The following is a 17,742-nucleotide window of genomic DNA, read 5'->3' on the forward strand; positions in this document are numbered from 1 at the left end:
AATTTGAAATTTCTAGTTTTGGAAATTTCCTTGCTGTCTGTTATATTGTATTTATACTTCCAGAGATTATAGGCAATAATTTGTTTTTCATAAATATTAACTTGATGCATGATATCCCTTACTTAATAACGTCAATGATGCAATGGTTACTTTTGCACTTCATACATGAATGTATTATTCAGCTGAGATATTCTCACAATATAGGCTGATGGACCTTAACTTTCTAGTAGATTTAAATCCTAGTTGTTGAGATGACAGCAACATTTTCTAACAAGCTCAACAATATAATGTGTCCAATTAATTTAAGGAGAATAATGTGCTCAGGTCTGTTTATTGCAAATGTGGTTGGTCTAATTCGTTTCGTTTTTGCCATTTCTGTTCAAATTAGATGAGATCGCAGGAGATGCAGTTAAAAAATGGAATGCGTTTTACTGCCACTTCTCCACTCAACTCTCCTTCTCCCACTGGAATGGCATATGCCTCCCCTACTCACATTATATATTCTCTTGTGTATAGACAATAGAAAGGACATGGGTCCCAGTCCATTTTACTGTACGCTGTAGACTGCTGAAAAGTATGTTGTTAATCCATAATGCCATGAACAGAACATTCCCTAGTACTCTTTTAAAAGAGAAATGTCAAACAATAAGTCTTTGTCATAATAGAGGCAACCTCTTACAATCTTGGGTCTCAAGCTATGTTTGCTTGCTTAATATGAAACTAATATGTCGAATCATGATGCTTCCTGACAGAGTAATCTCATTACTACCTTACTTCCCTCCTTTTTTAAGTTCTGCAACACATTTTTCCCCATGCCCCACATTTATTACTTAATACCTTTTTTGACACTTATGTACTTCAAGAAAACATTTAAGCTATTGTTGCATCTTTAGGTTGTAGGAGGAAACCACAGTACCCAGTGGAAACGGAGGTAGTGGTAGGGAGAATGTGCAGATTCCACTCAGGTAGAACAGTGGTTCAAACCTGAGTGCCTGGAACTGCAAGGCAGCAGCATTAAATATAAAGGCTTGTTTGTGTTTGAACCACAAATCCATCCAAATGATAAACTAAGTGATAATCATATGACAAATTGCTGATAATGCCTACTATGCATGTATAAGACCGTAAGACATAGGAGCAGAATTAGGCTATTCAGCCCATCAAGTCTGCTCTATCATTCCATCATGGCTGATCCCAGATCCCACTCAACCCATACACCTGCCTTCATAGCATATCATAAGAAGTATATTACATTTCTCTGATCCCTTTGAATAAGCGCAAAAGCATTTGGAGATTATATGTCCAACAAGACAATCTGGACATTTTCTTTTATATTCTTTTGATATATTAAACCATATTGGCCAGGGAAAAAAAAGTGAAAGTTATCAGCCTGAAGTATTAACTCTGTTTCTCTCTCTCCAGATAATTGCCTGACTGCTGAGCATTTCCAGCAGCTTCTGTTGTTATTTAAGAATCCAGGGCTGTTAGGTGCAAACCAAAGCAATTCCTGAGATATTGTGCTCTTTATCATTTGTTGACAGCTGGAGTGTCTCTAAGCTGGAGTTTGCATTTGATATTTGAGTTCAGAAATCGCAGATTTGTTTGAAAGAACTGAAAAGCAGAAAGTTATGCTAAACTAGCTTTAAAACCTTGATTAACAAAATTAAACACAATAAACAGTTGGCTGCAAAATTACTCTGATTCTTTTTCTTTTGCTATTAAAACATGCACAATTAAGAGTCCAAAAATTGCTGCTTTTTTATTGTTAGGAGGAACAAAAGCTGTAAGGAAAATCCCTCAAATTGAGATGTTTATCATAAGGAGCCTATTAAATCATGGCCTATTAAGTATTCCTGGATTGCCTAGGAAAGAAAATTTAATTATTCTCCCAATCCAAGCAAAGTGACCCTTTTCACACTCCAATACTTAACATCAACATAATTCATGAGCAATCAGAGGCCAGATGGTACATAAAAATCCTTCACATCCTCTTCTACAGAACCATTTGTACTGATCATAATGCATCAATGAATGAATCCATGATTAATGTACTGATATAGCTCACCAGAAATATTTATACTGAGTCGTAGAGCACTACAGCAGTGTTGTCACATTCAAAGTAGGCACATTAACCTACACCTGGGCCATAGCCGTCCATACCATTCCCATCTACGTAACTATCCAGACTTCTCTTAAATGCTGCAACTAAATCTGCATCCACCACTTCCGCTGGCAGCTCATTGCACACACTCACCATCCTCTGAGTGAAGCAGTTCTCCCTTATGTTCCCCTTAAATATTTCACCTTTCACACCTAATCTATGAACTCTAGTTGGTGAATCATCCAATCTCTACGGAAGAAGACTGCTTGTATCTATACACTTCATAATTTTGTGTCCTGTGCCTCTATCAAATCTTCCCTCATTCTCCTGCATTCCAGCAACCTATTCAGCCTTTCCCTATAACTCAGCATCATCCTCATAAATTTTCTCCATACTCTTTCAAACTTACTGATTTCCTTCCTGCAGGTAGGTGACCAGAACTGCAACACAATACTCCAAATTAGGCCTCAACAATGTCTTATACAACTTCAGCATAACATCCCAACTCCTGAACTCAATACTTTGATTATGAAGACCAATGTGCCAATAAATCTCTTTACCAGCAGACGCGATACTGCCAAAAGCAAGCGTCAAGTAAGTACTTGATGTATGAAGGGCCATGTTAACGAAACAAGAAATATCCTTACTGGGGATTTCAATCAAACTAGCTGAAGAAATCAGCACATCACCTACAACACCAGAGAACTCAGCACATTCGACCACTGCTATACTATCATCAAGCATACAACAATTCCATCCCTAAAGCATATTTTGGGAAATCTGATCATCTGGCTATGCTCCTCAGGCCTGCATACAGGCAAAGGCTAAAGAGCAAGGCACCGGAGTGTTGGGGTTAATTCGAGACTGCCATTACAGGTCAGGAGTGGCTCACGTAACACATAATGTTAGGAGGCCGGAATGCGAGGGAGGGGGGAGCGAAACTGGGGACCCCGCTACACCGATACTATTAGTGTCACGCGATTCAGTAAACAAAAGAAACAGGTAACTCGTGAGCATATGGCTGCGGGCCAATAAGATGGACACAAGTGCCCGATATTACCTAATATGTAGCGGGGGGTGTGCTAGGGGGAAAAGGGGTATAAATAAGAGCAGATTGTAAGGGGAAAACAGAACGCCTTCTCCAGCGACTCCGTGGATTCGCTGTGCCAGTTACGAATTCTGCAATAAAGCCACGTTTTGCTATATTCCGGTGTTAGTTGTCTCTCTTCCTAAAAGAACACAGGGCAGAATTTCAAGCCCAACAGGAGGTAAGGCCAACAAAGTGGTGGTCATGGGAGGAATAAGAGAGCTGCTGGTTTGCTTTGAGCAAGTGGACTGGGCCATGTTCAAGGACTCATCAATGGACCTGAATGAATGCATCACAGTTGTCATTGACTTTATAAAGACACTTGTAGACAAGTGTGTCCATACAAAATCTTCCTTAACGAGAGGCCCTGGATGAAACAAGACATCTAGGTACAACATCCTGAAAGCCATCTCACATGTGTGTGGCAATTCTGGACCAAGCTTGCATCATAGAAGGATGGTCGGACTGCTGTGACAGGGCTTGAATTCTATCACCTCCGGCAAAACAAAACCAAGCAAGATAACTGATTCAAGACACAAGATTGTTTCATGTCATTTCCAGTACACAAGTGTGTAGGAGAATTAAGTATTTGTTACTCCAAATCTGATGCTACACAAAAAACACAATAAAATAAAGAACACAATAATAATAAACAAAACAATAAATATAAATACATAAGATAGCTTAGATACATACATATTCATAAAGTGACGCTAGGCACAGGAGTGTCTGTACATAAGGTGTCCGACAGGAAATGATAAAGTTGTGCTGCTGGGAGTATGGAGTAGTATGTTCATGGGTAGAGGTGTTGATTTGTGTTACTGCTTGGTGAAAGTTACTGTTTTTGAATGTACTGGTCCTGTCATGGATGCTACTTAGTCTCGTCCCTTATGGGAGTGGGACAATTAGGCTTTGAGCAGGGTAGATGGGTTCCTTCCTAATGTCACTGGCCCTTTTCCAACACCTTTCTGTATATATATCCTTGATGGTGGGTAGGCAGCTGCTGGTGATGCATTGAGCAGTTTTAACTACCTATTTTGTTGATACATACATCAGGATACTCTTCATTGACAACAGTTCAGCATTCAACAAGATCATCCCCTCAAAGCTAATCTCTGAGCTCGAAGTCCTAGGCCTCGAAACATCCTTGTGCAACTGGATCCTTGATTTTCATACTTGCAAGTGCCAGTCATTACAGATTGGCAACAACATCTCTGCCACAATCACCATCAGTATAGTTGCACCACAAGGCTATGTGGTTAACCCCTAGTCTACTCACTTTATACCTATGAATGTGTGGGTGACTACAACCTAATTTAATGTATTTATTGTCAATGTACATATGCATCACTAGGTACAATCCTGAGATTCATTTTCTTGTGGGCATTCACAGTAAATACAAAGAACCACGATAGAATCAATGATGCATAAACAATCAATGTGTAAAATATAATATACTGAGTAAATATAAAAAGAGAGAAAAAACAAAATATTAATATTAAATAAATAAGCAAAAAATTTGAGAGCATGTTGCAGAGTCCTTGAAAGTTCAATGTTGGTCTGAGTGAAGTTATTCTCTCTCGTTCAAGAGCCTGATGGTTGAGGGCACATAACTGTTCCTGAACCTGGTGGTGTGAGACCTGATGCCCCTGTACCTCCTTTCTGATGGCAGTAACAAGAAGAGGGTATGATCTGGGTGGTGGTGTCCTTGATGATGGATGCTGCTTTCCTGCAACATCTCTGCTCATGGATATGCTCAGCGGTGGGAGGGTTTTATCCATGAAGGACCAGGCTGTATCCCCCACTTTTTGTGGATTTTTCTGTTCAAGGGTGTTTGTGTTTCCATCCCAGGCTATGGTGCAACCAGCCTGTATGCACTTCGCCGCATACCTATAGAAGTTTGTCAAAGTTTAAGATGACATGCCAAATCTTCACAAACCTCAAAGTTTATCTGCTTCCATGTGATTACTGCAAATCAAATGCAGAAGGATGAAAACAGTCCATTCCATTGCAGTAGATCTATGTGGTAGATGTGAATTCTCTAAAATACTATAATTACAAATGTTAAAATCATCTTTTAACCTAAATAAACTTAATTGATTATCCCCTCTGGTTGCTGTATGCAACTATGTAATTGTATTCAGTATGTAGTCAGAAATTGTTCCAAAGATATAAATAAACACTCTTTTGAACGCTTTTGCAGTTTTTTTTTAAGGAAACTTGCACAATCTCACCAGCTGTCATATGTAAACCCTTTATTTATGTTCAACTGCATTTGCTTTTCTGAAATAAAATTTAATCTTGTTGGTTTATCATTATTGTTACTGCCACAGTTTGTGTGAGAACTACTGCCAGAAATGCAAATTAGAGCCAAAGCAAAGAGGACGCAGATAGCCAAAACACAAATTAGAACAAGAAAATGAATGGCTGCCTTATTTGTCCTGATGTCACCTAGTCAGCATGGACCAATCAGTTTTACTGCAGAACAGCATAGCATTTACAGAGATGCATAACTTTATTAATAATATAGCTAAAATGATTCATTAGCTGAAAACATCTGTGTTGACTGCTTGTTGAGACTGAATGGCATTCCATGCAGCATCAGTCACAGTACATGCTTACTTTTCAGACTTAGTTTTGATGGAGTTCTGATACTGGAATAATTTCATCAATGCTTTCATTTATATTTTGAGAAAAGTATTCAGTGCAAATTTAATGTGAACTCATTTTTTTTAAGATATTATAGTTCTGACTTTAAATGACCCCATCGAGCTTTCTTGAATGCAATCTACCAAGCCAACACAACACTGCCAACTAAAAAAAGACAGGGCCAGATCTGTTTAATTAATTTCATCCATGAGGCCTTACTGCTAAAATTACATTTGGAGAAGATTGAATTTTATTGTGAACCAGGATAAATGATGTCACCCACCAAATTTTACTCAATCACAAATGGTAACAAATGTTTTGTGTGTGATTACTTTCTTTCCTTGCTTAACTTTATTTGACTCTTTCTCTGCTGTCCTGCATTATTATCCAGGATCCATTCTGACTTTCTTTTGGAGGTCTCTCATCATTTTATTCACCATGTTTCTATGATATCTGCATATAATTTCATGTTTGGGTTACCCTTCTTCAGAAAGCAGCTGATTTTCTCTGTGTCATGTGGTTCCATTATTCTAATACAGTACAAAAGAAAGGAAGAAGACAAAAAGAAATGAGAGGATAGAAGGGAGAGAAAGAAAGAGAGATCTATCCAACTATCTACCTATCCATATATATCTTTCTATCTATCTATCTATTTTCCTAAGTTTTGCATTATTATTTTCAATTCATAAAAACATTACTTGGCTCGGGTCATTAATGATATAAGCTGGGGAGTTTCCCAATGGCAAAAGTACACCTTTCATTACATAACAGGTCACATATAGTAGCTGATTTAATCAGGAGCCTCTACTCAACAACATTCCCCATAAACCCTAAAATAAAGGAGACAAGGAAGGCTAGTTGGCCCTTGGAGCAATTCAATCATGGCTGATCTATTTCCCCCCTCAACCCTATGTACCTTTGATACCCTTACTAATCAAGAACTTCTCAAACCTCTGCTTTAAATGCACTCAAGGACTTGGCCTAAACAGCCATCTGTGGCAATGAGTTCTTTACCCATTGGGTAAAGAAATTCCTCTTTCAGCTCCATTCTAAAGGGATGACCTACTATTCTGAGGCTGTGCTTTTGGTTCTGGACTCCCACTATCAAAAATATCCAATTCATGTGCACTTTACCAAAGCTTTTCAATATTTGGTACTCTTTTCAAATACTGCTCAACTCACCTTTTGCTTCCAATGCATTTCCATACTTTTTTTTTCTATAATTCTTGGTATTTTTTTAATTCACATTGACATATAACTTCATGTTGGTGAATTTGCTTCATCTGAATTTTGGAAGCAAATAGGTATTTTCTCTCCCAACTTCTCTCTGAAATTCAAAGTAAACATTCTACCTTTTTATACACTAGAAAGTAAAAGGAATGGTGAAGCAAAATGATAAAGATACAATAAAATGAATCAGATCAAGTACGTTCAGCACTCTAAGCGAAGTTAACTACTCAAGCACTACATTATTTCGTAGCCTGTCCTTCTCCTGCATCACCTGCCTCAAAAGTGAAATGTGGCAAAGCAAATATTTGGCGATGAGTGTGAGATGGAATATATGTTTGAATTTCATTTAATTGCAATTGTTTATGAAATTTAACAGTGTGCTCACTCATCCAATAATATTGAACCCCAGAATGCAAGAGCTAACTGGATAGGTCGTAACAAAACCCACCATGTAAATGATAATATGTGTTGTATATATCTGTGTCATTTCATTTTGTGCTTTCCTTTCCCTGACCTTGTTCTTAAAGCTGGTGCACAGTGACTGCATTAATATCATGTGGAAAAAAAAACAATTAACCTCCCAAGGTTTCCAAGCTAGGAGAAGGTGCCCCCTTTTAAAATCCAATCTTATACAAATGAGGGAGAGATTGAATACATTCATTCGTCAGTTGCTTGTAATGTTACATTCAAAGAAACAGGATGAAGATTTCGAAACAAATCCGCCTAAATTACTTGATTGCAAATGGAAAGTGACTTAGATGTTAGTTTTACCAGAGGTTACAGAAGAAAGAAACAAAGTTAATAAGCTTATATCAGAATGCAATGAATTTGATATTGACACCCTATCTGGTAGAATGCAGGCACAGTGAATGTCAGGGGTTAAATCATTTTCAAGTTCGCTTACAATCCTAAGGCTGTTCCATTCAAAACTAACGGGGCTTCCATTGTAATTAGACCAGAGATCCTAATTTTAAAGTATAATTCAGGACTCTTACGTCTTAATTGCTGCCACAATAACTTTTAAAGTTCAGCATCCAGGCAGGCCTCATGGGAACCTGTAATGGGCTGAGTTGATCAGACCCAAAAGACCTAAACCAATTTGAGTGTCCAGGAAATGTGAGAATAATTCTACAAGCACAACAAAGTAACTTAAGCCTAATTTATTATTATGAAACAGAAGCACAAATAAACCACACTAAATACTGTTTAAGCTACAAAGAGTTCCACAAAGATTTCAGGGCTTACAATTCTCAGCCATCATTTGATTGATCACCTGCACTGTAACATATCTATTTTTGTGTGATTTTACTGATATATTGTCTGAAATTTGATGTTTCATTTTTATAGCTTGTTCTTTGTAAAGCACTTTGAACAGCCTTGCGTTTGAAATGTGCTATACAAATAAACTCGTTTGCTTGCTGTTGTCAGGGGACCTTCGAATTTCAACTTGTGAAATCACCCTGGGTCAATCCTGGGTACCTATCGATCATGATCCTTGATCTAGGTGAAGTCCCAAAAACTGAGCGAAAGGTGCCTCAATAAACAAGGGCTTAATCCACAAGTATTGAGAGCCATATAAATTCTTGTTTTTTTTTGTTCTCATGCCACTAGTGCCTAAGGCTAAGAAAGAATCCAGAAGCGATTAGCAAACATTTAACAAGCCTATAGTGTAAAATACAGCTGCTGGTAACAAACATTTAACAAACCTATAGTGCTTACCTTGTACAGACACCTTACATGCTGCGAGATCATAAAGAGCTAAAGTGTCACTTGGAATTGTTCAGACTTTCTTCTAATATTTTTTGTAGCCTGGGGAAAAATACACAGACAGGACAAAGAAAAAAATTCAGGTCTGAAAGTGCTTTATCTGTTTTAGATCTTTTATAGCAGAAAGAGGGTTTCAAAATAAAAAATGACAAAATAAATTAATTAAAAACAGTTCCTGCTATTATAGTCTCAGTTTAACTTCACACCACACCCTTGTTATGTATGCAGTATGAAAATAACTAGAACAAAATATAGAAAACCAATATGGTAGTGGCAATTCTTAAAAAATACAATACAAATAATGTTAGAAACCCAACAACCCCTGTACTTTATACACAGCGTCGAAAATATGAATAAATACATCTCATCTTAACTAAGAGATATACTCACATTTGACTCGCACGTGCTTAACTTCTAAGCACATATAGGCTAGACCTTGAAACGAGTTCTCCTCACTCATGTTATGTGAACAGAGATTAACACATTCACATTACTCTGTTGCATTCACAATCGGTCATGAAACAATAAAGAAAGACAAATAAACTTTTACAATATATTGCCTCTTAGTTAGATTACTAAAAAGACTAAACTAGTAGGTCAATTAAGGAACTTTGCAAACACGTGATCCAGTGCTGATCAATTTTACTTGTGAAAATCTAAACTATCCACATGTCAAATTACTGATATACTAGATTTACAAACAAATATAAGTGAGTTTACATGGTATTATTAAATATTATTCACCTTTCCTCACCAATCCTGGGAAAAGCATTTGAACGTCACCCTTTCTGGAACATGGCAACTTTTCGTTCTACTCCACCTGTGCAAAATGACATCACCATTTTCTCTTAAAGGCACAGGCAGCTAGCTATTTGAGCATTACCAAGGTGAATACATAAATGTACTCTAACAATAAAAAAATGATACTCAGTGGTCACTTGGTACATATTTTAAAAAAGTTAATACACCAACCAATCTAAACCACGTGGGGATTCACAGAAATATCGAGGTAGCATTATAAAGCATTTCTTTTTTTTGTGGAATTTATGTAGTTGGAAGGAACAGGAAAGTTCCTTGTGGCTCACCATACATTCCCCAGATCTTCCTCTGAGCTAGACAGTATTGGATAGTGACACCTCTTGATTCTTTAAACCCCACCCATAGTATAAAAATACATAATGATTATACCTACTGTCAAACAAGTCAATGAATGATATTTTAAAACACAAGAGCAGTGAAATGTTTTCACAGGAAATGTCTTGTTGCGTGAATACATATTGAAATCCTTGCAGACCTGCTGGGCACATCATAGTTGGATAGTGAATGGTTTGACAGTTGACATTGTATTTGTTCTGCCTATATTTTTCCTTCTGCTGTTTGTGGGTGAACACTGGATATTCAGGTAGTTAGTGCCTCGATTAATATTTTTTCGCAGAAGCATTATATGTATATTAGTTGAACTATGTTATTTAAGTTTATTGTTAAGATATTTAATAAAATATGTTTACCCTTTTCAGCTTGTTTGTAGTGTCAGATAGACCTGCAAAGGAAGAAAAAAAAATGATGGGAGAAGCGGCAGAGACTTTCAGTTTTGTGGAGTGAAAGGTTTGACATAATTTAAAAAGGTGATGAAGCATTATGCATCTAATGTTCTGAAACAGTGGTGTACGGGACTTCCTCTGCAAAGCAGTATTATGAAACTATTCATAACTGGCTTTGTGTTAAAACTAAACAAAAGCAAAAGGAACAGATTTCTCAAGAAATAAGAAACAAAAAAAATCAGTTAAATATTTTGTGAATTTTATTTCAGGTGTTCCTACTTAGTTGCTGCAAGTTTTGAGGTTTCAAGGATTATGTTTCAACATGAAAAACTGTTCTATGATGGGCAGTATGTTAGATAATCTCAGCTAGGTTGTTCTCTTGTACTTTTTGACCATTTTCCAGAAAAAGAGAAAAAAAATATTTAACATGTTAAGGATTTGCCAGTGAGCATAAGCAGAATAAAATATAAAATATTAATGATGGGAACAAACGTAGGAGAATAATTAACAAAATACATTAGTTCATTTAAATGTCCTTTCATTTGTCTTGAGAGCACTGATTTTACCTGTCAGCTAGGCTAGCCATTGTTGCTCCATTTTGTAGGGGTGATGAAATATGCAAAGAACTGGTCAACTTGGTAAAGTTAAATGAACACATCGCAGGGGTCGAAATATGTAAGGCAATGATAAAAGAATTGTCTGGTCAGTAAGTTAATCTTTCAAAAGTAGTTTCCGTGACAACTGATGTTGCAACCAGCATAATTGGCAAAGAAGTAGATTTTGGCAATATGCTTGCAAAATAGATTAGACACCCAACAACCCCAGATTGGGAATTCAGGTCATTTGAAGAAAGTGTAAACAGTGTGACATTAAACAAACTGAATTTGGAAATGTTGCAATGGATTGATTTGGATAATTTTGAAATACAATTCAACAATTTACAAAGCAGTTGATTTGTCAGTTTAACAGCTGAACAATAAATGTTGAAAAAAGATTGGTTAGTGTCTGAATCAGAGCATAAAATCCATATAATGAGGTTCATAAACTGTGGAATTCCATTCTTGAAGCTTTTAGCTGTCTACAAAACCTTGCAATAGCAATATTAGCAGCATTTTCATTGATGAATTCAGGTGATTCATTATTTTCAGTGATGATCTTGGTCAAATTTACTAAAATGTTACCTGGGTTTCAGCACCTAAGTTACAGGGAAAGGTTGAACAAGTTAGGTCTTTATTCTTTGGAGCGTAAAAGGTTGAGGGAGGACTTGATACAGGTATTTAAAATAATGAGGGGGATAGATCGAGTTTACGTGGATAGGCTTTTTTCCATTGAGAGTAGGGGAGATTCAAACAAGAGGACATGAGTTGAGAGTTAGGGGGCAAAAGTTTAAGAGTAACAAGAGGGGGAATTTCTTTACTCAGAGAGTGGTAGCTGTGTGGAACGAGCTTCCAGTAGAAATGGTAGAGGCAGGTTCGGTATTGTCATTTAAAGTAAAATTGGATGGGTATTGCTGATGATACTAAGCTGGGTGGCAGTGTGACATGTGATGAGGATGTTAGGAGAATTCAGGGTGACTTGGATAGGCTGGGTGAGTGGGCAGATACTTGGAAGATGACGTTTAATGTGAATAAGTGTGAGGTTATCCACTTTGGGAGTAAGAACAGGATGGCAGATTATTATCTGAACAGCATAAAGTTAGGTAAGGGAGAAATACAAAGAGATCTAGGAGTCCTTGTTCATCAGTCACTGAAGGTGAATGAGCAAGTGCAGCAGGCAGTGAAGAAGGCAAATGGAATGTTGGCCTTTATTACAAAGGGAACTGAGTACAAGAGCAAGGAAATCCTCTTGCATTTGTACAGGGCCCTGGTGAGACCACACTTGGAGAATTGTGTAAAATTTTGGTCTCCAGGGTTAAGAAAGGACATCCTGGCTGTAGAGGAAGTGCAGTGTAGATTCACAAGGTTAATTCCTGGGAAGTCAGGACTGTCTTACGCAGAGAGGTTAGAGAGACTGGGCTTGTACACGCTAGAATTAAGGAGATTGAGAGGGGATCTGATTGAAACATATAAGATTATTAAGGGATTGGACAAGATAGAGGCAGGAAACATGTTCCAGATGCTGGGAGAGTCCAGTACCAGAGGGCATGGATTGAGAATAAGGGGTAGGTCATTTAGGACAGAGTTAAGGAAAAACTTCTTCTCCCAGAGAGTTGTGGGGGTCTGAAATGCACTGCCTCGGAAGGCAGTGGAGGCCAATTCTCTGGATGCTTTCAAGAAGGAGCTAGGTAGGTATCTTATGGATAGGGGAATCAAGGGATATGGGGACAAGGCAGGAACCGGGTATTGATAGTAGATGATCAGCCATGATCTCAAAATGGCGGTGCAGGCTCGAAGGGCTGAATGGTCTACTTCTGCACCTATTGTCTATGGTCTATGTCTATATGGACAGGAAGGGAATGGAGGGTAATGGGCTCAGTGTGGGCCAGTGGGACTAGGTGAGAGTAAGCATTCAGCACGGACTAGAAGGGCCAAGTTGGCCTGTTTCCGTGCTGTAATTGTTATATGGTTATATGGTTATAAGTCCAATTATAGGGGCAGATTTACCAATAAAATTAGTGTTATCTGCATAGCTCTTAAAACAAAAAAAGACAAGCCTAAAATAAAATATTTGTCATGTTAGTACAGAAACAAAAGTCTCACTGAGAGTAGTGTGTTTATTTTCCTCTCCCTGATCATTTATGGATAGGCATCAAAGCTTATAATTTCATATTAATGTTTCTTGTTATATTCAAGATATAATAAAAGTACTATTGATGTTATTTTGCAAATGTCTTTTAAACAGATTAAAAATAATGCTTCGTGTCTTTCAACCAGCCTCTGTTATATTTTTATTAATAGTAAAACAATGAATACACCTCAGTTAGTAACAAGATTAATAATTATTTTCTTTAAAGATTCAATGATTATTGTTACTAATTCATTCACCAGCAATAACCTGTAGTCAAAATTACCATGGCACATGAGAGAAATTTTTCAAAAGATTATCGCCCATTTGTACATCTACTCTCAAAAAGTTTCACCACCCTTTGGTCTAGAACAGTACAAAAATTTCTGGAGGAACTCCATAATCAGGGAAGATCAAGGGAGGGAAATAGGTAACTCTTCACCTGGACTGAATGGAAGAGTCAAATCTTCTTTGATATCTGCATATGGTCACTTCCAGGAGGGATCAGTAGATGGCAGCCCACAACAGAAGGATTGAGGGCTTTAAACACCTATCCTACCACAGTGATCAACTTTCTCAGCATGGGTTGAGCTGGCAATCTTTTCTGACCTGCAAATGTGAGCTTTTAGCTGTTTTAGGAGAACTCTGAATTTGTAATATAAAAAGTAGTAATGGAGTATAGTGTCTGGGTTGACCAAGAGGGAGCAGAAATGGCACTTGTCTATAACTAATTCAGGTTCAGATAATTGACTGTTGTTGATATATTAATTCATTTTTGCAGATTTTCTCTCCTAACTGACTGAGAGTTCAGAGAGTTATCACATAGTTATTTATTGTAATACATGCTCTTAAAACAAACAGCATAAAAGTTGAGCATTACTATAACAGATCATTCTGTTTTAGCATTGCTGAATGTCACAAGTTTAAAAAAATGAAAATTATATACTGCACGAGTTCAGTTGACAATATTATCAATGGAAGCAAAAAGCACAAATCATAACATACCTGAAGTCCTTAGTCAAGTATTCATGTCAGTGACATCCAGAGTAATTTGCAATAATAACTCTCAATTCCATCACATTCTCATCATAAGAACACTATCACATCATCAAATGGGAAAGAGACAGTGTGCATTTTAAGACTTATCAATCCTGTCATTTTTTTGTTTCTCCTAACGTGTCAATGTAGGAAGATTCCAGGTTGCTGCACAGTTTAGGAATCTATGCATTAGCATTAGGGTTGGGATTAAGGTTAGAGTGAAATAAAAATACTCATTAATGTAAATGGCGCAGAATTTGTAAGGAACTGATTTTCTGCTATAACAGTCAAGTTCCTTTACCCCAAGAAAACTGAGCTGACAATGGAAGCATTCTTTTTCTACATTATTCTTCACTTCTATGTTTTTTATGGTCAAAATTAACAAAACACCAAGTCAACAATCAATATCTCTCAGTGGTTGTGCGTACTTGCAGAATTACTGTCTGAAGTAAATGGAGGATCTGACCATAGATGTACTCTTGATAATTGCTGCCCTTGAATTTAAATGCAAAGAATACTCAGAAAATATTTTGAGTTTCAAATATTAGATACAGAAACCAGACTAATTGCAAAGAGAACTTAATAGCTGTATAGTTATTTTGATAGTATCTTAAATTCCTTTGTAGACACAAGTGACTGCAGATACTGCAATCAGGAGGGGAAAAAAAAAACTACAATCTGCAGGAAGAACTCAGCAGGTTGGGCAAAACCTGTTGGTGGGCAAAGGAATTGTTGACATTTCAGGTCAAAACTCTATATCAGTCCTGATTTACCCAGTAGTGATGCAGGGTTTTGACCCAAAACACTGCAAGCTCTTTTTGTAGTCGTGGTGCAATGTTCCCTCTAAGATGTGCACGTGTGCTTGTGCACATATCTTTTGCTACTAGCACACAAAGGAATTTAAACTGCACAAAAGAAGGTTGTCGCCCCCTACCTCATTGACATGTTAAGTATATTTCAAGATCATACACAATCACATCACCTTTTCTGGTTTCTAATGAGGACAGTGTTGAGAACATAGAGTTTGCGATGAATTGTCTGCAGATTTTAGAACTGGCTTATTTATACTGTTTTTATTGAAGTAATTATTCAGTGTGCACATGCTACGGCCACTAGGCAAATACATTGACAGCACAAAACTTATGCACACACAAATTAGAGGGAACACTGTCATGAACTGATAGAGCAATACACAGAGATACAGGCCATGCTGACCACAGTGCCCACTCATTTAGACCCAATTCCCTGTCTTCAGTCAATATTCCTCTAAGCCCTCTGCCACCATGTACCTATTACTTCTTAGATGATATTATTTAAATTGCCTACTTCAACCATTTCTTCTGACAGCTTGTTCCATATAATCATTACCCTCCATGTAAAAAGATACCCCTCAGATTCCTCTTAAGCCCTTTTCCTTCACCCTAAATCTATGCCCCCATAGTTTTTGTCCTTTGTTCTCTGGGGAAAAGACTGATACCATCTGCTCCTCATAATTTTAAGCACTTTATAAGGTCACCCTTCATTCTCCAAAATTCTAAGGAATAATAGACAATAGACAGTAGGTGCAGGAGTAGGCCATTCGGCCCTTCTAGCCAGCACCGCCATTCACTGTGATCATGGCTGATCATACACAATCAGTACCCCGTTCCTGCCCTCTCCCCATATCCTTTGACCCCGCTATCTATGAGCTCTATCTAACTCTCTCTTGAACGCATCCAGAGACTTGGCCTCCACTGCCTTCTGGGGCAGTGCATTCCACATATCCACTACTCTCTGGGTGAAAAAGTTTTTCCGCATCTCTGTTCTAAATGGCCTACCCCTTATTCTTAAACTGTGGCCTCTAGTTCTGGACTCACCCATCAGAGGGAACATGCTTTCTGCCTCCAGTGTGTCCAATTCCTTAATAATCTTATATGTTTCAATCAGATCCCCTCTCATCCTTCTAAATTCCAGTGTATACAAGCCCAATCGCTCCAATCTTTCAACATATGACAGTCCTGCCATTCCGGGATTAAACCTTGTGAACCTACGCTGCACTCCCTCAATAGTAAGAATGTTCTTCCTCAAATTTGGAGACCAAAACTGCACACAGTACTCCAGGTGGGGTCTCACCAGGGCCCTGTACAGCTGCAGAAGGACCTCTTTACTCTTATACTCAATTCCTCTTGTTATAAAAGCCAGCATGCCATTAGCTTTCTTCACTGCCTGCTGTACCTGCATGCTTGCTTTCATTGACTGATCTCGTTGTACTTCCCCTTTTCATAACTTGACTCCATTTAGATAGTAATCTACCTTCCTGTTCTTGCCATCAAAGTGGATAACCTCACATTTATCCACATTAAACTGCATCTGCCATACATTTGCCCACTTACCCAACCTGTCCAAGTCACCCTGCATTCTCTTAACATCCTCCTGACATTTCACACTGCCACCCAGCTCTGTGTCATCAGAAAATTTGCTAATGTTACTTTTAATCCCTTCATCTAAATCATTAATGTATATTGTAAACAGCTGTGGTCTCAGCACCGAACTTTGTGGTACCCCACTGGTCACAGCCTGCCATTCCGAAAGGGACCCGTTAATCACTACTCTTTGTTTCCTGTCAGCCAGCCAATTTTCAATCCATGTCAGTACTCTGCCCCCAATACCATGTGCCCTAATTTTGCCCTCTAATCTCCTATGTGGGACTTTATCAAAAGCTTTCTGGAAGTCCAGGTACACTATATCCACTGGCTCTCCCTTGTCCATTTTCATAGTTACATCCTCAAAAAACTCCAGAAGATTAGTCAAGCATGATTTTCCCTTCATAAATCCATGCCGACTCGGAATGATCCTTCTACTGCTATCCAAATGTGTTGTAATTTCCTCTATTATAATTGACTCCAGTATCTTTCCCACCACTGAAGTCAGCTAACCGGTCTATAATTCCCTGTTTTCTCTTTCCCTCCTTTCTTGAAAAGTGGGACAACATTAGCCACCCTCCAATCAGCAGGAACTGTTCCTGAATCTATAGAACATTGGAAAATGATTACCAATGCATCCACAATATCAAGAGCCACCTCTTGAAGTACCCTGGGATGCAGCCCATCAGGTCCCGGGGACTTATCAGCCTTCAGACTCAACAGTCTATCCAACACCATTTCTTGCCTAATATAAATTTCCTTCAGTTCATCCTTTACCCTAGTTCCTTTGGCCACTATTACATCTGGGAGATTGTTTGTTTCTTCCCTAGTGACGACAGATCCAAATTTCCTATTCAAATCATCTGTCATTTCCTTGTTCCCCATAATAAATTCACCCGTTTCTGTCTTCAATGGCCCAATTTTGGTCTTAACTATAAAGAGTGAGCCTGGCCAATCCTTCCCTAAAATTGAGAAAATTCAAAAATCAAAGGTGCAAAGCGACTTGGAAGTAGTTGTGTAGGATTCCCTAAAGGTTAAGTTGCAAGTTGAATCGGTGGTAAGGGAGGCAAACGTAATGTTAGTGCTTATTTTGAGAGGTCTAGACTACAAAAATTAGGATGTAATGTTGAGGCTTTAGAAGGCATTGGCCAGTTGGAGTATTGTGAGAAATTTTGGGGGCCTTATCTAAGAAAAGATGTGATG

Source organism: Hemitrygon akajei, chromosome 4 (assembly GCF_048418815.1).
Source record: "Hemitrygon akajei chromosome 4, sHemAka1.3, whole genome shotgun sequence".
In the NCBI taxonomy this organism is placed as follows: domain Eukaryota; kingdom Metazoa; phylum Chordata; class Chondrichthyes; order Myliobatiformes; family Dasyatidae; genus Hemitrygon; species Hemitrygon akajei.